The sequence below is a fragment of the Schistocerca serialis genome, chromosome 9, assembly GCF_023864345.2.
Source record: "Schistocerca serialis cubense isolate TAMUIC-IGC-003099 chromosome 9, iqSchSeri2.2, whole genome shotgun sequence".
Lineage (NCBI taxonomy): Eukaryota > Metazoa > Arthropoda > Insecta > Orthoptera > Acrididae > Schistocerca > Schistocerca serialis.
In genome coordinates, this window is record NC_064646.1 from 370,824,852 (window position 1) to 370,847,520 (window position 22,669).

Here is a 22,669-nt window from a genome sequence, read left to right on the forward strand (position 1 = left end):
TGCGAAACATTTGATAAAGGTTTTGTACAGTAGATTCACTTGAGCGCCATTCTCTCCTTGCGTCAGAACGTAGTTTCTCCTGTGTTTAAACGTGCTAAGTGTGAATCATGCGTCACATGCACATGACATTGGGTTTTGAGGACCATGTCTCCTCCCACCAAAGTATAAGGCTACACGTTATTGTACAATGTGCTGTTCGAAGGCGCGCTTGGGTGGCATCATCGCATCAGGATGACCTATATGTGATACTGCTCAGTCAGACAGTTTCTTCCAAGACCCGCCACTCTTCTCCCGACAGTTTCACAACTTCCTGACTCAATAGGTATGTTGAGTCTTGTACCGCAAGGAAGCAAGGTGGAGCATGTTGTTGTTAGTGGCCGGTATCCTCCTTCTACAATACTAATTCATACGTTGGCTAATACGGTTCATTATTTACATGAGCTGGAAACATTTACTTAACTTGAATAGAATCCATGTTTTGTGGAACAAGCTTGTTAGTAATAGTCCTCTTGCAGACTGATGTAATGTCAGTATTGGTAATCTTGTTATTACAAACATTAGTTTCTCACTGCTAGTAATGTACAATTCTGGTTGAGGTAAACTAGTCCCGCTATAGTCAATAATGTGGTAACTAAGTGCTGTAGTTGCTGTGACGAACTACACCTGACGCCGTACTGGATGATTGAGTGAGGCCCACCGATCAGTGGCGGGAGCCTGAATACATGCCGTCGGGAGGTCGTTGCGGCGTGTTGCTTGTGCATGTGTCTCTGGCCTCGTTCGTGAAAGGGATGCTTGATCCAGCACCCAGTAATCGATCTTCGAGCTTCATCTTTGCCGACCGGTGTGTTGGCGACTGCTTGCGCCAGCACATTCCAAACCCCCAAAACGCCGCACTGTTGTCGTGTAGGGAGGATGCGAACAACAACGGTGAGTGGTTAGGGGGGGGGGGGGGAGGCCAGGACGCAGGACGTAGTACTGAGCCGGGAGCCGAGGCTGTGGAGGACGACGTACTCCCGACCGTACCCTGCCATCTGGCTTGCGAGGCAACGGGAACATCCTCTGGAGGACTGCTGCCTGGACACGCGTCCAGGCCTGAGGGCATGTCCTGAGACGATCACGGTGACGACGACGGGGGTCCACATCCATCAAGTCGGTAAGCAGGGACGGCGGGGGTGAGGGGGCATGATCCATCTGCTCCTCCTGGGGTGCCCTGGTGGCACCAGCGGACGGCTGTGAAGGCCGCGCGGTATCGTGAGGCACAATAATGAGGAAGACTGCAAATGCGAATTCGATTATGATGATGGCGCTGCAAACCATCGGGACCTGCCATTAGATACATAGATGTGCTAGTGCATCTCTGGATCTCGACTCGCTCCCAGCGCTGACGTCGGCCAAAAGCCCTGTAAATAACAAGATTATGCAATGCAAATCTATACTTGCGGACTATCGACGGCGCCGCATACTGCGGTGGGTGAAGCAAGTAAAGCAGTGTCCAATGGCGGCGGCCTTGCAGAAGTTCCGCTGGTGATGAACGTTGTAGCGCCAGTTCCCGTGTGTGGGTGGTGCGAATCCTGACCGTTTGTTGTCTGAAGGTGCAAACAAAGCATTCCACTTCTACGTTGGACTGCGGGTGAAATACGGCACCTGTTAGATGAGGGATGTCATTTTGTTCACAAAGCTGTTCAAAGTCATTTGACGTGAACTGAGGTCCATTGTCCATAACAATGACTTCAACCGATTCTTCAATGTGAAAAATTTAGGACAACACTTGAATGGTGCTACGTCAAGTGGTAGAGTTCATAAGCAACGCAAATGGAAATTTGCTAAAAGATTCTACCACAATTAGCCAACGAGTGTTAGAGGATGGTCTTGTAAGATCACTATTCACTCGTTGCCATGGCGATTGAGTCTTGGGCCAAGCTGCGAACGTCTATAGTGTAGCTGATTGGTTGTCCGCGAATTCGCGACACTATGACGTCATCTGTTCAATGTGGGCATCCATGCCCTGCCAAGTACAGCACCGGCGCGCTAACTGTTTAGTGCGAACAATTTCACAGTGTCCACGGTGTAGCAGTAGTAACACATCCTTTTGCAACACTGTGAGAATGAACACATGCGATTGTCCCCTGTCGGATTGTACTAAGATCACACCCTGTTGTACTGAAAGGCTATGCCGACGAGCAAAGAGTCGGCGCACTACTGAGTTTTCTGTAGTGCAGGGGAAAAGTTTCCATCAATTCAGACTCCTGCGCATCGATATGCCGACAAGATGCGTCAGATGCATCGAAATCAGAGTCTACGCCAATCGGAAGGCGAGATAGGGCGTATGCATTGCCATGCATTGCCGTAGGTCTGTGCACAATTTCATACTGGTAATGCGAAAGCAACAAAGCCCAACGCTGAAATTTTTGAGGGGTGCGTGTATTAACCGACCGGTTTTGACGGATGAAACAAGGACCGATAAAAGCTTATGATCTGTCACTAAAAAGAACTTTCTACAATACGAATATTGATGGAATTTGGTCACACCAAACACAATAGCGAGTGCCACTTTTTCTGTTTGAGATTAGTTGCACTGAATTTGAACTTTTAGGCAAAAACAATGGTTCTGACTTGAACACCAAAAAGCATCGGCTTGCAAAAATACTGGTTCGGCAGGATCGAAACATACTAAACATCTGTCGCTCAGAAAAGCTGAAATTCGTCTTGTGAGTCTTTAGTTCACAGAAAAGGTAGGTTTTTGCGACGCAGCGTTCGGAATGATACGAGTGTCGAATGTCAACTTTCCTAGCACTGATTGCAGTTCAGATACATTGCGAGGTGTAGGCAGGTCACGGATTGCAAGCAAATGAGATTAGACGACTGTTTGTCACATGACCAATATACTGTAATTCAGTTTGAAAAAAATGACACTTTAAGAGACACCACAAGAGTCCTACTTCTGACAACAATTTCTTCCTCTGGTGTACGACCTGAGACGACGTTATCGTCAACGTAGTTTCAATAAAATGGCAGTTTAGCAATCAGCTTTTCCAAGTAACTTTGGAACACGGCGGGTGCGGAAGCACTGCCGAAGGGCAAACGCAAATACAGGGTGTACATAAAGTCCGGGAACGCTTTCAATTATTTGTTGCACAAGAACTAAACATTGCAAAGATGTCATACATATTGCATTTTGAAGAGAAAGTCTGAAAGTTGTTTTGACAAACATTCGATATGCGCCCGCATGTCGTGGTCGTGCGGTAGTGTTCTCGCTTCCCACGCCCGGGTTCCCGGGTTCGATTCCCAGCGGGGTCAGGGATTTTCTCTGCCTCGTGATGGCTGGGTGTTGTGTGCTGTCCTGAGGTTAGTTAGGTTTAAGTAGTTCTAAGTTCTAGGGGACTTATGACCACAGCAGTTGAGTCCCATAGTGCTCAGAGCCATTTGAACCATTTTTTTTTTTTTCGATATGCGAACCATGAGTGACCCGGCAGTCGTCAATACAGTAATCGAATTCTTGCCATATCTGTGCCAGCATGGCATCGTCGACTGTGACAGTCATATCCAGTATCCTCTAAATGGCTCTGAGCACTATGGGACTTAACATCTGTGGTCATCAGTCCCCTAGAACTTAGAACTACTTTAACCTAGCTAACCTAATGACGTCACACACATCTATGCCCGAGGCAGGATTCGAAACTGCGACCGTAGAGGTCACGCGGTTCCAGACTGAAGCGCCTAGAACCGCACGGCCACACCGGCCGGCCCAGTATCCTCTCCCGAAGCAATGCTACATCACGTGGTAGAGGCGATACATACACCAGATCTTTGTGTGTCCCCACAGAAGAAAGTCACACAGAGTGAGATCTGATAATTGGGGAGGCCATTTCATGAAACAGCTGTCCCCTTCTGCAGCACGGCCGATCCATCGATGCGGCAGCTCCGTGTTGAGTCACCCACGAGCTTCCAGATGAAAGCCATTTCGAGTTAACAGAATGCACGACGTACTGATGTCTTAGGACTCCTATTGAATGTGTCTCGTACGCGCTCCACATTCACTTCGCTCCCGCTGGGACGTCCGCATCTAATTGCAGGACACAAGCAACCCGTCGTAACGAATTTGTGGTCGTAGTGGTAGCTTCTCATTGTACTTGGTTCTAAAATCCGATGAACAGCTGTAGCACACTTCTTTTTGTCGAACTCCAACAGACAGAAAGCTCGCTCCGCGCCTGAACTCGCCATTTCTGCGACTAGCACTGACTATCAACAAATTACCAAACTACGCTGTGGCGGTATACGTGAAAAAAACCTTTCAGGGTTTCTCTTCAAAAAGACATGTATATGATATCTGTACAATATTTGGTTCTTCTGCAACAGATAATTGAATGTGTTCCGCAATTTATGTACACCCTGTACTTGAACAGTTCTAAGTGTAGGTGTACAGCAAACACTTTCTGTGAGTCTTCATCCAATGGAATTTGCAAGCAGGCATTACTCAAATCTATCTTAGAAAAATAACGTCCTGCACCGAGCCTGTCCCTGAGTTCCTCAGGGCCTGTCTGTGGGCTTACTGTAGACTTGAAATCAATGCATATGCGGATACGACCAGAACGTGTAGCAACAAAACTAGAGGACCTCCCCTTTGACTAGCTTAAATAGGAGCAATTACACCATTGTCTTGCAATTCTTTCAATTCAATGGATATGCTGTCTCTTAAAACAATTGGAACGTGGAGGACCAGCCGGCCTGGGTGGCCGAGCGGTTCTAGGCGCTACAGTCCGGAATCGCGCTGCTCCTACGGTCGCAGGTTCGAATACTGCCTGGGGCATGGATGTGTGTGATGTCCTTAGGTTAGTTAGGTTTAAGTAGTTCTAAGTTCTTGGGGACTGATGACCTTAGAATTTAAGTCTAGTGCTCAGAGCCATTTGAACCTTTTTTTAACTGGGAGGTTCCCGGAAAAGTTTTGGCTGAGCTTTGTCTTTCAATATAGCATGTTGTACAAAGTTATTAGCTTTTTCCGTTTCTTTTAAGATAGTTCAGAAATTTTTTTTTCGTAAGCTAGCTACACTGTCTTTTGGTTCAAAAGCAGACACTGAAAGTACAATGTGTTGGATGCTAAGTCCAAACAAATCAAAGGCATCTAAACCGAGTACGTCCTCACTGTCTCTTGATTTGAACACATTAAAATTCACTGTCCTAGTGTGAGATTTGTAAGTGGTAGGCAAACACAAGAATTTCCTGTCCGTTGTAAGCACTGAGGTGCTTGCTAGATTTAGAATGGTGTGGTGAGCCTAAGTGTACGTACGTTGCACGATTAAGCAAAGTTACTGACGCACCTGTGTCCAACTGAAAGTTCAAACGACGCCCAGAAATTCGTAATGAGAGAAATAGTTTGATAGAACGTCCCTGCACAGCACAAGGGCGAGAAGAGGGCACAACCTTAATATTACTTTTGTGAGAATTTAATGTAGGTTTTGAAAACACAGCGTTCACTACACGTGCACGATCCTGTTTTTCTCGGAGCGAGCAAAATTGACGTATTTGTGCCGTTGAAAACAAGCTGCTTGTACATGGCCTTTCCCTCCAGTCGTGTAACACGATGGGCAATCCTGTCTTTTATGACGATCAAAACATCTAGGGCAAGACTTCACTAGGTTCAAGGGTCTGTTTACATGTCTACGTGGCTGTACGCGCGGCTGTGTACGCTCTCGTTGCTGTGACTGCTTAAGGGGGTCGTGAGCAAGGAGCGACTTGACCCATCAAATCGGGATCTGGTCACACTTATCGGCCGCTATGGCACCCGAATCATATTGTTCTAATATTTGCAATATTTACGGAAGTATTGGATCTGAGTACGATAAGATCTTTTCCCACATTCTACTATCTGGGACATTCAATGTTTTGCGTCACGTATCATTAAATCAGTGTAAAAGTGGCCACAACTACATTTAAGTTCACACTTTGTATTCATGCCTGTCAATTCTGTGCACTGCTGGAGGTACGTCTGTTCTGGCTTTCTCTGCATGCTAAAGCACTGATATCTGCCTGCAGCTACTTGGGCTTGCTGGTCATAGTACTGAGTTAATCATACAATTACTTGATCATGGACGAATTCGTCGGGAGATGCTGTTGGGAATAGCTTTTGTATTAAACTGAACACTTGGGACCCCGCAATCGAAATATTGTAACATTACCGTACCCTGAAGACGATAAACTTGACAATCTGCATCGAACTGAATCAGGTTATCAATCCATTCCTCCTTCTTTTCTTCAAATTGACGGAACATTGTTATAATATATGAAGATGGTATCGGTGACCATGCAGCTCTCTTAGAATGAAATAATTAAGTCAAGGCCCTAAGCTGTTGACAGGCGTTAACCCTAGGATGCATATACATGGCCTCCGAGGCCCTTTTATGTCATCATTTAAAAAAAAAATTCTGTAATTTTTTATTTAACTTTAAACTGCTTTCCAGTACTCTTTCACTAACACTGTGACATTTCTTCTATCAAGTCTGAACGAGATACTTTTTCAAGTTTTTTGTATAATTCAATACGTTTACCTAAACACCGTGAATGCATAAGCAGGGCTTCAGAAGCCCTCACACATTTATAAATGTTATTAAGCCTATATTGTCTTCAACATTTGTTTGGGAGCAGTTATTAATTCAACAATAACTGCAGTGGTATTTCAAGCAACAGGAGTGCCAATAGCAGCAGTAGAGCTGTAGTAGTAATAGTATAACTAAAAAATAATACACACTACTTTCACATATTGGTGATGTCGGTGTATTAGTGATCTTTTTGCTATCAAATGTTTTGTTATTGCATAGCATTGTTATCCTGTGCTGCTCTTGTCAGCCTCATTGTTACTGTAGTTTGTTTGTTGCTGCAAAACCCATATTGTTACGAGTATGACTCGTTTTAGTGCTGCACAAGCTGCTGTTCGAGAGACACGGCTTTTGCTATGGCGTCGACACGCAAAGCAAGAGAGTCAGTACGTGCAAATGCAGCTATTTTGAAAGTGGTGTGGCTCAGTGGTTTGAAGAAGATTGTTCTTGGGAGGAAGGAAATATTTTTGAAGATGCAAGTAGCGAAGAATCAGCCAATGTACCTGCAGATGTGAATACTGAGGCAGATGACAGTCCTTCCAATAATATTACTTCATCAGAGTCTGAAAATGAAGAACCACCACAAAAAGATATAGAAGATCACACATACATTAGTCGGAATGGAATGATTTGGAAATTGGATCCTCCTACAACTTCTCGTACACCTGCCCATAATATCGTAAAGAAGGCACCTGGTGCAGCCCGTGGTTTGAAAACCTGTAAACCTAAGGATGCCTGGGACTATTTCATCTCCAAGGAAATACTAGAGGAAATCATCAACTGCACAAATATTGAAGGCAGAAGAGTGGCTGCTTTACGTGGTAAAACGTGGAAAAACGTTTCGCTTGCTGAAATGGAGGGTTTTCTTGGTCTTTCACTGCTTTCTGGTGTTGAGAAGAGTTGGCATGTACCTATTAGAGAATTATTCTTGGATGAAAAGTCAAATCCTACATATAAGGCCACCATGTCAGTAAATAGAAACGAGGATATAAGGAGAATGATTAGATCTGATGACAGGCGTAACCGTGAAGCTCGATCTGCAGATGACAAACTTGCAGCTGTTCGCTATGTATGGCAACTATTTCTTGACAAGTGTAGAAATCGAATGATTCCCAACGATTCGCTCACAGTTGACGAACAGCTAGTCCCATTCCGTGGAAGATGCAGCTTCACCCAGTATATGCCCTCTAAACCAGCCAAGTATGGAATAAAAATATTTTGGTTATGTGATGCTACATCTGCATATGCTTTAGATAGAATTGTTTACACAGGAAGGAAGCCCCATGAACCTATTCAGAAAAATCTTGGTTAGAATGTGGTGAAAGATCTTGCTAAAAGCATTGAGGGATCAACAAAAAATATTACTGTTAACTACTTCTTTAGTAGTGTGCTGCTGGCAGAAGAGATGCTTCAGAAGCAAATTACAGTGGTGGGAACAATCAAACAAAATAAACCAAAAATTCCTAATGAGATGAAATCATCTGCCTCAAGAGCGATTCATTCCTCTTTGTTTGCATTTAGAGGTGACATTACAATGGTGAGTTATGTTCCCAAAAAGAAAAAGTCTGTAGTTCTCATTAGCACAATGCATCATGAAAGAAATATTGGTGAGACTCATGCAAAAAAGAAATCAGATATAATAAAGTTCTATAACTCTACGAAGGGTAGAGTAGATCAAATGGAGCAGAAAGTTCGTTATTACACTTGCAAGAGACAAACAAGAAGATGGCCATTTGAATTATGGATGAATGTGATGGACGTCGCAGCAATGAACAGTGAAATTTTATTTTCCGCCCAACATCTGACATACCATAGTGGACGAAGTGATAAAAGGCGTTTGTTCCTAAGAGATTTAGTAGAGGAAATGGTAAGACCACTAATGGAACTTCGTATTCAGATTCCTAATCTTCCAAAGAAAATCGTTGATGCCATGCAAAGATGTGGTGTTCAAAAAGATGTCATATTGCCGAGCCAACTACCTGTTTCAGGAAAATGAAGAAGATACAGTTATTGTCCATATAATAAACACAGGAAAAGTGCTATGACATGCATTAAGTGTAAAACCAACATTTGTAAGGAACATCGTGGCGTTCTTTGTGCTTCTTGTTTGTCACATGTTGAAAACTAAGAAAAATGCAATTTTATGTGAACAATGAATAATAACTTTTTGTCAAAATATTGCCTATATACATAATATTGTGAATAATGAGTATGTTTTAATTTAAGAAATTGGTTGTCATAAATGCTATAAAATGTAAACTGCAACTAATAAGTGAATTAATAAAATTATTTTTATATGTTGTATGTAAATGGATGTAACTAATAAAAATTCACTCTTAGAGTTTTTTAAAAAAATAATAAAATGTTAATCAGGCCCACCAGATCCTGTTACCGTATCTTAGAAATCTTTCAATGTGACAATAAATTTAACAGAAATAAATTTGACTCCAAAGAATGAGTATATGAATAGAGGAAAATTTTAAATTAGGGCACGGTCTTGGAGGCCCTGCATATGCATTCATGTGTGTTTTCGGCACTATGCGACCTAGGGTTAATATACATCAACGAGGACAGTTGAAAATGGGTGCCCTGCTGACCCATTAGACTCCACAGCCGCTTGGTCGTTTTCCTGGATCTCATGTCACACACAATCCCGTGTAACGATATGTGCCTCCCTTTGTTTTTGTGAAGAAGAAAGTCGTTTACGCTTCATTCACTTTGTTTATTGTCTAAATTAGTTGCAAAGCTTGTGACTCACGGGGGATATCTCAGTACTTGAGTAATTTCGCGCCTATTGTTTTCAGGTGCCTCCAGAATAACATGCTGCTCGACAGGAAATATAGTAAAATTTGTCGATAATTCAAAAACCATATGATGCAAGTGGGGAAGACTACTCAACAGCATGCAAGGGTGCTCTTGTTGTTAATCATGATACAGCACCTTAGTAAAATTTTAATCTTTTCTGAAATACCATCAGAAATTTCGTAAAATTTACATGTAGCAGACTTGAATTTCTTTTAGTTCATAAATTTAATATTCACAATTTTACAGATGAAAGTGATTTATATTTAACGTGGGCGTAAATGTTGCAAATACGTCACTGCTGTCACAAGATTGGTCGTATGAATAGCGTGTAAAATATAGTATTGGAATTAGAAAGCAAACCAGTACTAACTCTCGTCGTCTTTTGTAATTTAGACGTAGTGTCTCAGTAACGAACTTCCAGAACCATACAAAATATATGCTTTCACACTAGCCAGATTCATTACACATGTGTGTGTGTGTGTGCGTGTGTGTGTGTGTGTGTGTGTGTGTGTGTGTGTGTGTATGGGATTTCACTCTATTCATCAGGACCGCATTATCGTCTTGCACCTGGCTGTAGCGTAGGTTAGTGTCCAATCAGTCTGGCGGGCTTATCCAAGCACGAGCTTCAATATACGCTGATGAGCAATTGAACAGAGTCATCTCTACAGCGGTCTGTGCCACGATAGAGGAATGTTAAGCCACAGGACTTGCATTCGTGGGAAAAGGGGTTGATATATGCGTTCTGCCAGCCACAATGAGCTCTTCTGTGGTTTCGCCACGGGTCGTTTTTCTTCCTCATAGGTCAGGGTCGATTTCCTTCCTAATAGTCAACAAACTTGGGCTTCAGTGGATTCCCTAGTGACCTAATCTTCTTTCGTTCTTTGTGGTAGTTTCTAAAGTGTATCTCGGTGGTTTAGTAGATATGACTCATAGCAGTGATGTTCGAAGTAAGATAAGTTTGTTTAGATAGTTCTGCTTGACTGAACCACAGCTTTTATGGGAGCTGTTAAGAAATACCTGGAAAAATTTTTTTTACCACCAATAAATGCTGTACTGGAACCATAAATAAACGCCTAACAGCGTAACGTTAATGTTCCGTCGCTACCGGACTGCTCTCATTAAACAACCGTATTACAAGTTGAAATAAACAGTTGGTGTACTATTCAACTGAATAACCAATCGCTGCGCCTCTTTGTGTTACCTAGTCTTCGGAATGTAAAGTAGTAAATCTATATAGTTCTAACCCGATGCAACCGAAAATTATCAGTAACCAATGACTGACGAATACGATGTTAATTTTGAGTCTTCAGAGACTTTTGCTGACTTTGCCTCAGAGTGTCCTACTCGTTCTTCAGGTTTCCATCGCACTGACTTTAAGTTTCACATTGCTCATTCTGCCGGTGTGTGACGCTGGATGAAAGCTCAGGGCTCTTCTTCAACCATTGTACACTTACATCTACATAATTAAACTGCAAATCGTTCATAGAATCAGATTCAGACAGTCTCTCGACAGTTGTACTGTGTAAAAGCACATTACAAAAATGAGGAGGTTAATCTTTCGGTGCGAACTTTCTCTAACTTTATTAGGACGCTTTATTGCTGATATTTGTTTTATGGGCATATGAGAATTAGGCTTTGGTCCGCGGCATGATTCTCTGTCTAACGTCTCGTCTTCGAATGCTGAAGACATCATCAGAGGCCTTAAGGACTCGGAAAGTAGTTACGATCCCAAAGCATTTCAGCAAGCCATACTGCTTACATGTATCCTCACAACGGTCAGTTCGTGAGGTCATCAGACTTGCATGAGATTGCGGAATCGCGTCGAAGTTGTGGAACATTGTAGCGAGCAAGAGTTGTGGTGTTTCTTTTATTTGGTACTGTGTCCCATAACTTTCTAAAATATATCTCCTCCTTCTGTTCAAGTTGTTTTTGTGCTTTTGGATTTGCATGGCCTCTCTGTACATGGCAGCATAGTAATAATTAGGTCATGCTGAACACAAAGTGTCAGGAAAAATATCTCTGATCTTCTTGGATAGCGAAAAGAGGTGTTGTGAGAACATTGGGGATGTGAGCACGAGCAATTTGTGAAATACAGTTCTTGGAGGACGAGCTCTACCATTTTAAAACATCCTACAGAAGAAACAATAGTCTGTCAAAGGGACAGATAGAGCACTTCACCCTAAAAGGTCTAGAGCTTCTAACGAAAAATAGTCAACTAAAGAGAAAGTTTTCCTTCCATTTACAAAAACTATCACAGATCACATCAGCAGCGTATTCAGAAAATACAGCATTGATACAATATTCAAACCAACCAGAAAGTTGACGGAATGTGTGTAGACTTGTCACAGAAGGAGTGTGTAAAAATTCTCGTACTTGCAGTCAAGTGTACATACGAGCTATAGAGAAAAGCTTTAACACGCACGTTAGGGAATACAAGAAAAATAGTAGCCTGGGCGAGACGAATAAATCTGCAGTAGCAGATCATGCACTGGCACAAGCGAATCACCATATTCGTTTATCTGGTGCTGTGATTTAAGACAAGTTTAATCATTCCTAGCTATAGTACGCAGAAAAGGAAAACAACATTAACAGAAAGAAGCAGGACGTAAACTAGCAACCTATGGACCATAGAGCTAGAAAGAACATGTAGCGCCAACCCTTTCCCACCATAAGGTTCATAACGTGGGTCGCCGCGAGTGGGTTGTGTTAGGTAGCGACCTGATGACATCACGAACCCACCGTTCCGTGAATCTATGGAACATATCGGCTTGCTGAGATTCTTTGAGACTCTAACTGCTTCCTGAATCATTAAAGTCTGTGATGATATCTCCATCTTTGAAAGACGAAACGTTGAGCGGAGAAATATGCCTCGGATCACAGTCACCAAGGACGCTATTGTGCGTTACATATATTCTTACAAAGTCCACTTAGTGGTTTCATAAATTCAACTTTAACGTTACCTAGACAACATCGTGTAGTTATTGGGTATATTTCACTTTAACCGTCAGTCCACGCACCAATCCCTCAACAGACCTAGAGAGCTATCGCATTACTTTACGGTGAACTCGTCTTACGTTTTTCTATGTATTCTGTATCATCCTGTTACACAATAGAATGACATAAGGTCGTTCGGAAAACCACTCTGCACTGGCCAACGCACTACGGATGAATATGACGGTCTAAGTTCTAAAAATTTGATAAACACAAGCTGTCAGAAGTGGTTTTTCATAGAATGGCGATTGTGTTTTAATTCGTTGCAATGCTGCTTAACATTTAAGTGTTTGTTCATTTGATGAAAGCTTTTTAATGCCATGTCTAGTTCTTAGGTGTTCGATTTGTTTTTAAATTACTGTGCATTCCACTGAGAAACGTATTTTACTTGTTGAATATGTGCTTCGACATGTCGATAGATACACATATTTAGTGCATGCTGCATTTGATGAAAAATTCTCGGAAAATGCTGTACGTCAAGGTAATGCGGTTCGTCGACAAATTGAGAAATTTCGTGAGACAGGCCGGAGTTTGATGTCGAACGAACCGGGATACCACCTAATCTAAACGGCCGGAGGTTCTAGGTTTTTGTTATTCTATGCAGCTCAGCCCAGTAAAATCACTGCTCAGGCTGGCACAAGAAAAAATATCGAACATCTAACCACACATGAAGCGGTTTAGCAGGCACTGAAATAGTTTCCGTATAGTTTGACAGCAGAGCAAGACTTGAAAGATGTGTGTCTTGAAAAGCGAGTCCTTTACTGTAAATGGCTTACATACGGAGAGGAATACCACTGACATATTTGATGTCACCTTCTGCGGAGATCAAACCAGGATCCACGTCTCCGGTCATGTTAACATACGAAACACACGATTCAGGCCGACGGAGAATCCTCGCTTGAAATTGTTCCCGAACAGTTTGACACGATGCATGAACTGAAAGATGAGTATCATAAAAAATGAGTTCCTTATTGCAAGTGGCTTACATCCTTTACTGAGAAGGATACTACTGACTTACTTGATGTTCCCGTCTACACAGAGGAGGCCTGGTTCAAGGTTTATGGTCACGTTAACATAAGAATCATCCGATTTTGGTCAAGAGAGAATCCTCGCCCTGTAGTTGAAAAGCTAATGCGAGGTTGGAAAATTGCAGAGCGGGTATCAGCATCAAGTCGGCGTATTACTGAACCCTTAAGCTTCGAAGAACTCGTGAACAGTGACCGTTATTACTCAATATTCGATCATTTCATTTAGTAGTTAAAGGAAGACAAAATAAACTACTCATTGTTCCAATAAGATGGCGGTACTGCGCACGTAGCCACGCGCGTAGTATTGTTACACTATGCGCCTTCCGGAAGTGCTTTTTGGGGAACGTGTCGTCTCAAAAACCCTATTCCCACTCGCTCGCTGGACCTTACTTCATCAGACTTTTTTCTTTGGGGAGCAGCAAAGTATGTTGTGCATCTAAATCGCCCATGCACGCTTTGTTACTTAAAAACTGAAGTAATTTCACAATCAGGTCGGCAGAAAGTGTTTTTCAATAAAATTAAGCGTCTTTACACTTACATAGCCATCTGTGGACGTGACCTCCATATTTGTTGCAACTGCAAATTTCGGAACAAACTGTTCACCTGTATTTCATTTTGCGAACCAACTGTCTACATCAGTGGTGCAGCCTTATCAGTTATCAAGTAGGTCCTGGCGGTTGTGTCCTGGCAAACGTTTCGATGAATATTCCACTAATTATCTTCAGGCGAAGTGTCGAGTTCATGTTCAGTTCGTCCCTTTATTGCCGCTAGACACCTCTGCGGAGGACCCAGCGGGGGGGTGAGTCGCTTTCCTGCAAAAGAGAAGCCGCAGCTGGCGGTGGGGTGGTGGGGGAAGACCAACGGTGGATGAGAAAGGGCTCCGGGTGTTCAGTCCTAATGCTAGCTGTCTATTCTGCACCATTGGAACTGTAGACGGCAGATGCCAGTATCTACAGTTGGCCTTTGAATGACACAGGCGTAATTTTCATTTTAACTGTTGAGTGGCAAACGTATTTTACCTTGTGTTTTCCATTGTCCCGGAAATCTTGGCTGTGGGCATTCCTGAGTATGGAAGGAACGCCAGATGCTTGGTTTCTGCTTCTCGATTGTTCTCTTTATTATCCTTGTTCTGCTGGAGTGCTCATCGTATTCGAGACCCCAAGTACCTGTTCTTGCTAAAGGTTTCGCATTTTTAACTGCTATTCAGTTTTCGGACGAATTTGGTCATTTTCAGTTTTAAGATTAAAATAAAGAAACAGTTCACCGACGTCTGCTGGCCTGCGTCATTATAATTTCTAAATTTGGTTGTTCTTTCATTGTTCTGTACTTACAAGGGGGCGGCGCCTACACTTGATCACCAAATTCGTCCAAATGTATCGTATATGCAGGAATTGTTTGGAAATGAAAGTGACAGGAATATTAAGATGGTGAAGAGTATACAACCAATAGCATCCATGGTGCGGGTCTGGTGACGTACCCTCCATTAATATTAGTGGAGTTACTAGGTAGCCTTTGGTGCAGCGGAAAGAGCACGCAACGCAAATCCGAGCGTCATGGAGTCGAGTCTCCGTGCAGATTCGTTTTATAATTTTCAATTGTACGCTTTTTACACTACAAAAAATGGTTCAAAAGACTCTGAGCACTATGGGACTTAACATCTGAGGTCGTAAGTCCTTTAGAACTTAGAACTACTTAAACCTAACTAACCTAAGGAGATGACACACATCCATGCCCGAGGCAGGATTCGCACCTGCGACCGTAGCAGTTGCGCAGTTGCAGACGGAAGCGCCTAGAACCGCACGGCCACCACGGCCTGCTTACACTACAAATAATGCGGAATAGAATTCAATATTATGTACTTCTTGCAAAGTGACAGTGTGGCATACGGAAGTTTGGATACATCTTAGAAGAGTGAAAGGGCAGGCGATGCGATTAAAGCTTCCGATCGCAATAAACGGGAAATAAAGGTTAGCGTCCCGTTCCAGCACAAGTTTTCAAGCGTCAGAAATAAGTTAATGCTTTGGCTACCCACCTCGGACAACACAGCGCCTACTGCATCGGCATCCCACTTTACGTCCAACCATCACGGAATGCCTGCATTACTGAGTGAAGATTCGCCAGGAAAACCTACGTCTTCTGTGTTGTCAAAACAAAGACTTACCGGTGGCCACAACACCAGGTCTCCACCAACAGACGCCAGCGACCACTACCCGTTCGCGGAGCCTGCAGAACAACTTCACCAGAGGTCGCAGCTAGCCTAGGAACTACTTTGCTACTCCAGGCACGTGATGGAGAATAGTTCTGGCCTTATAAGGCGCCGCACTGCCGGCAAAAGGCAGTTCGAAGCATCGCTCGGAAGGCTACAGGGCTGCCGCCCTGCCAGCCGAGGTCAGATGCCTCTCCTAGTTGGCCGATCTCTTGGAATAGTGGACTAACCTTTTCACGTTGTAGAATTATTTGTGTTCGCTCCCTGTGAAGAGTCGGGTCTTTTCTATTATGGTTATTTGGTATTTGTGTAGACCCACCGTTGGGATCGAGTCGGTTGTCTTTTTGGAGACTATGCTATTGTTTCGTTTTGATGAATCCAGTAAATGGTTTGTTTCGTGGCTCTTTACTTACAATGGGGCGGCGCCTACAATTCATTACCAAATTCTTCCAAACGTATCGTATATGCACGAATTGTCCAGAAGCGTGAAAGGGCATACGAAGCGTTTAAGGCTACCACTCGCAATAAACGGGATACTTCAGTAGCGCAATAAGCACAGATACTTCAGTAGCAGCCTATATCTATACATCTAATTTCAAAAGAATGTCTCTCAGCGAATAATTTCGTAATACTCAGTATTACTTCGGATTATTTGCAGTGTAAGTTAGGTAATATTTTAAAATAGAAAAATAAAGGAATTATCCACCTAGAGACTTTTTTTTTTGTTTTTGCTCGTTGTTAATCGTTGTGTTTGGTTATTGCGGATGTCTCGTGGCATCCGTTCAAGTTCGTTTTGTTGCTCCTTCCACTCAGTTTTTTTATTACAGAGGCCAACCAGCTCTCTGACCGAACACGCTGAGCTACCGTGCAGGCATCGATTCGACCCTCCCATCCTCGCATTACTGTTCTGTATTTCATCTACTGTGCCAGCAGCTGCGTGGTAACTGTGTCTAGGCAAATGGCTAACGCCTTGCCCTAACCGCAGCAAAAAGGCTTATTTCTTTTAAACGTCGGCAGTCTGAAGTTCCTCAATACTTGCTGGTCGAACTCTGCATATACTAAAAGTCTGGACGATTTCGGTGATGACGAGTAAGCATGGTCCCCTTTTTAGTACGAAATCTGAAACTATCGCAAACGCCAGAAGTAACAACCAGTATTTTCTTACAGTTATTTGCAACAGTCACATAAAACAGGCACTCTTTCCGTGAAGCGTGCCTCCTCCGCTCATGGATCGAATATCTTCCGGACGAAAGCACTTTCGAGTCTGACAGACTCGCAATAAAAAATTTGACTCCGTTTGCGCTTCACAAACGACCATTTCTTGTTTCTCTAAACGAGGAAATTGAGTATCGATTTAGCGTTAGTCTCGGGATGAGCCGCGGTGGCCCCTGCAGCAAAGCCCGCGGAGGAAATTAACCTCGTGATAACGCGGTCCGTCTGCGCGCAGCACTGCTGTCGTCAGCCGTGCAAAAGTGGACGGCTTACTATACCACCTGCTGACAGTCTGCGCTGCCTGTCATGGCTACAGAGATGTCTACGTTAGCTGAAGTGCTGATGGTTCTGTACTGTTCCACACCATACAAAAAGGAATACAACAGAGACCAGTGAACCCTCACACTGATGACCTGACATTTGCGTCACTTATTAGCTGCCGTATGGCTTTAAAACCGTAAACAAAAAAAGCAACATTTGGTAAACGAAGCTTTCCGCTGCTGCTTATTGCAATAATAACGTACCGCCACTCAACCTTTATCATGTTGTGGACTATGAGTGAAACGGTAGGATTCATACAGCCAGAATCGTAAGAACAGCACAGGATTTATGGCGAGCACAGCGATGTGTACGACTACGCCTGACAGAACAACACTGACTGAGGCACTGCCAGCGGTATTAGGTATGCTACTACGTAAAGCCGTAAGAAAGAGAGCTGAACAATATTTACTTAAAATGATTGAATATCATAAGGTATACGAGGTACTCGGCACAAGATCTACGTAGAATAAGGAAATACAGTAATGCATCGATAGAGAATGGTAAAACTCTGGGACTTGGCAGAAACGGTGAGGAGAACTTACAAGTATCTTACTTCTGAACAAGAGAGCTCTACACGACCTGTCGGGGAATGGCCCATATCGCATCTACGTATTGAAAATAGAATGCAATACACACGCTTGCGAATGGGGAACAATCGGCATCCAAAACCACAAAGTCTAGGAGTGTGTCGTTAGACAAGATGCTAAAGACGAGAACAGAAAGGACTTCGGTAATATAATAGTCTATAACACGAGAAGGAATGAGGAACTGTGACATACGTTGTGCTCACTTATGAGTTTCAAACCTATATGCCTGAGAGACAACCAAGAAGATGTCGCATACCATGGCAACGAGAGGCACCACGGACTTTTTTCTAATTTTTCCGTGCAGCAAGAGCAGGGATAGCCTGTAATTTCCCAACAGTAGGTTTTTTCTTTTCTTAAATATCATTTCACTGTACATATAAGGCAATATTTTTGTATATGTTGGAATATCATGCGAGTAGCTATAAATCTCAGCAACGGTCCTGGTCCTCTTCATGGTTGGAAACTAGGTAGCACAAATTGTGGGTTTCCATTGGAAGCAAAGGGGAAGAAGCTGTGGGATCCGTACCAGATAGGGTTGATAGAAGATATAGAGAAGATCCAACGGAGAGCAGCGCGCTTCGTTACAGGATCATTTAGTAATCGCGAAAGCGTTACAGAGATGATGGATAAACTCCAGTGGAAGACACTGCAGGAGAGAGGCTCAGTAGCTCGGTACGGGCTTTTGTCAAAGTTTCGAGAACATACATTCACCGAAGAGTCAAGCAGTATATTGCTCCCTCCTACGTATATCTCGCGAAGAGACCATGAGGATAAAATCAGTGAGATTAGAGCCCACACAGAGGCATACCGACAATCCTTCTTTCCACGAACAATACGAGACTTGAGTAGAAGGGAGAACCGATAGAAGTACTCAAGGTACCCTCCGCCACACACCGTCAGGTGGCTTGAGGAGTATGGATGTAGATGTAGATGTAGAAGAAGTTTGAGTCTGAACGGGGTTGTGTGTAGTTAAGACTGCCACATGGATCTCTTCTTAGTCCTCCGCTTTCCTTTACAAACAGTAATCATTTGCTATACATGACAGATGACCAATAAATTTTTCTTGTAACAAATTGTACAACCGTTACTGTGAAACACGTGGAAAGTAATGTAATAACTCTGCGTAGTAGGACTCACGGTAAGAGCAGAACGTGGTTATCCCAGACAGTTTAATGCATACAGTTTCTGATACGGAAGTCTTCTAAAACAGAAATTTTACTGTCCAAATAAGGTCGAACAGACAGTGTAGACCATAATTTTAAGTTCTTAAGATTGAGAATGAATGAATGAATGAATGCCTTTCTCGGGAGTATCACGTTCTAAATATTTTGTGTACTTTTAATGCTGCTGTCTTCACTGTAAGAATAACTTCCAAGATCGACGACACTGCAACACGAAAACCACTCTGTACAGGCTCCCTGACAGGTCAGCGTTGTCAGTGGGCAAACTTCGAGTGGGCCGATCTTCGAGTGCCTCGGAAGTCCAACTCTGCCATCGCTGAGCAAGTAGGTACTTCACCTTGGTGCTCTTTTTTTAAAATATTGCCAGCCGCGGTGGTCTAGCGGTTCTGGCGCTGCAGTCCGGAACCGCGGGACTGCTACGGTCGCAGGTTCGAATCCTGCCTCGGGCATGGGTGTGTGTGATGTCCTTAGGTTAGTTAGGTTTAAGTAGTTCTAAGTTCTAGGGGACTTATGACCTAAGATGTTGAGTCCCATAGTGCTCAGAGCCATTTGAACCATTTTTTTAAAATATTAACTGATTCAGAATATGGTACTGGCAGAAGTAAAGCTGTGAGGACAGGGTGTGAATTGAGCTTGGGTAGCTCAGTTGGTAGAGCACTTGCCCGCGAAAGGCAAAGTTCCTGTGTTCGAGTCTCGGCCCGGCACACAGTTTTAATATGCCAGGAAGTTTCATTCAGAAGATACTGGAAAATAATTTGAAATTAGATAATGGCTCCTTAAACATTATAGAGAAAGTTGTGCACTATTTGAGATGCTTAAATTTTAAATAGTTTTCAAGCAGAAATGGAAAATTAATGACTGATTTACCGCAATTCTTCCGACTAAAGTTGAAAGCCTTGTTTGTGTGTAGGAATGTCTCGTGCCCAATTCAGAACTTCTCTACGAAGTGTGTCGTTTATTCATATGTGCTGTCATAGTTTTCATAGTGTTTTATTATGTGTTTACTTTGTACATAGTGGTATCAACTTCGGTTGTAATAATTATTTATTCTGTCCACGATTGGTTTCGGAATTTTAAATTTGTATAAATGTGTTTAAAGAATTATTGTACTTGAGCATACATAAAAAAAAGGTGCCAGTAGATTGGCTCCATATCATTGCATCTTGGCTGGGAAATGTCCGCCGTCGAGCAGCTTCACGCAGTAGTTTCTACCGCTTATAAATTTTCTTTAAAGTGCGAGGCAGATATTAACAGTAACGAGCTCCTGACGCTCAAAGTGACTTTTTGCGACTAATTTGGCAGCACAATGTTGAAGGACGACATGTTGGCATTAGAGAGCACGCACCTTTGTATCAGTTGCTGAAAAGTGTTTTTATACTGCGGAGTTGAGATCAGTGCCTGTATTTTAAATCCAGTCAGCTGCGAGGTGAGGAGAGTATTCCGATAATTTCATGAGATGTACATGTAATAAGATTACAGCTGGTAGATCGTTATGAATGAAGGACTGGATTTCCGTCAGTCATGAGTGATGAGGTACTGAACAATACTGAAGATACTTTTTTAAGGAATTGCAGATAGATTGTGGATGAGATGACCGCATTGTTCCAAAAACTTTCAATGCTTTTCTGCATAGTTGTGATTAGTCCAAAAGTGTTCAAAATAAGGCCTTAAACACTCACAGGTCAACACAACGTCAACAAAATCATATCATCACATACATTTCTCGAACATTTGGAACTGAATAGGGAACAGTTTAAAACCGTTGCTTTGTCCCGAAAATAATCATGTCCTCTGTACTTTGAGACCGTATAGAAATTGTCCTCATTGAATTTTCGCCCCAGGGGGAAACATTTAATGATGTACGGTTCTGTGAAACTCTAGAAAAAAATGCAGATGATGATACGGAACCAAATAAGGTAACGAAGGGTGTGTGCTTCTTGCATGGAAATTTGCGTTCCCATGTAGCCGACGTCCGAAACGTTCTCGTTGATTCATTCCTTTGGATCAGCAACGGCAGCCCAGCTCACAGCCATGATCCACCACCTTCAGGTTTTAATTGTATCAAAAGAATTGTTCAAATGACACTAAGCACTATGGGACTTAACATCTGACGTCATCAGTCCCCCAGACGTAGAACTACTTAAAACTAACTAACCTAAGGACGTCACGTACATCCATGCCCGAGGCAGGATTCCAACCTGCGACCGTAGAAGCAGATCGGTTCCGGACTGAAGCCCCTAGAACCGCTCGTCCATAGCGGGCGGCTTTAATGGTACCACGTGTATCAAGTTGTTTACGGGTGGAGCAAGGTTTTCTACCTACGATGAGGTTCAGAACATCAAACAATGGGCTAAAGAGATGGTAGGTGATTTTTTGAGGAAAATATCAGAGCGCTCATCCCTGACATTGTGGGAAAGTAGTATTCAATGTACATCTGTGACTTCGTAAATTATTCATACATGCGGGCGTCCAAGGAGGAGTGGACACTATTCAAAGATTTGATAGGAACGATTATTAGAAGCAACTAAAACGAGCAAACATGGTCTCTCAAACCCATAGCTTAAAAGCGATGAGCACTTTTTCCTCCTCAGTTCTACTGCAGATTATCTGCTTATGATGGACCAAAACAATAAAATAATATCTAGAAAAGAGGAGCTTTAAAATGCATATTTAAAGAGCTATGAGCATGTCTTCAATGCAGACATGTTGTTCACAGTAGCGAATACGAACAAGTAGTCATTGCTGTTTAAGTAAGAGTTTTAGAGCTAATATTTATTGAACTTCTTTGCTTCAAATGATCCTTCCTGAGATATCCCTGAATCTTTACCATTCCTCCTGGAAGATCCTGTATGTTGCATTTTCATTTTCCATCTAGCTTTTGGACCAGTCTGATTTGCACTACCATGTGGCTTTGAACTACACGATCCCATGAACTAGGTAGTAAATCAACACAGGAGACGTTAAACCTTTTGCTGCTGTGGGCGTGTATAAACATCCCGATACGCCATTGCTCAGGTGCTGTGCACGTGTATAAGCGGGTCACTTTGGTTTTCCTAGTGGTATGGACGTCTACATGTATCCTGACCTGCCAATCTGTCACTGCTGCTTGCGACCTAGTTCCAGATCCCCGTCAATAAAGAGGTTTTAAGCATTCATCATATGACTAATTTGGCTGATTGTGTGCTATCATTTGCAAAAAGAAAATCGTTTTGGAATCTTGAATCGTTTATGAAATATAGCGATTGTTATGACCACATGATTCGCGATGCGCAAAGACGTGAATCGACGGGTCACGAGCAACCGCCCATCGGATGTAAAACCCAATAACTCGAGAACGAAAGGAGAGCTCTCTCTCTCTATCTCTCTCTCTCTTCTCATTTTTTACTGAAATATCGACCTCCTATCTACCTTTCATCTTGTGCACTGTATGGCCTAAAATCAACTACGTGCAAAGTTTACGCAATGCGTTTTTACCTCGGTGAAATGGTAACGGCTCCATGTGAGCCGCTACATGGCTTGACATAATAGTCTTATACGTAGAACGCCCGCTGGTTGCCCTTCCGACACTCAGGGAAGAGCAATATAAGGTTTATTATTAGGAATTACGTTGAATTATCACTCTCAGTACAGTCTGCAGGTGAGAATGCGGGTCGTCTGCTGACGTATGTGTGGGCTGTCTGCTGTGGTTTCTGCGAACATGCAGATGCAGTTTGGCCAACCATTTATCAAGTAAAGTGCGACTGCACTG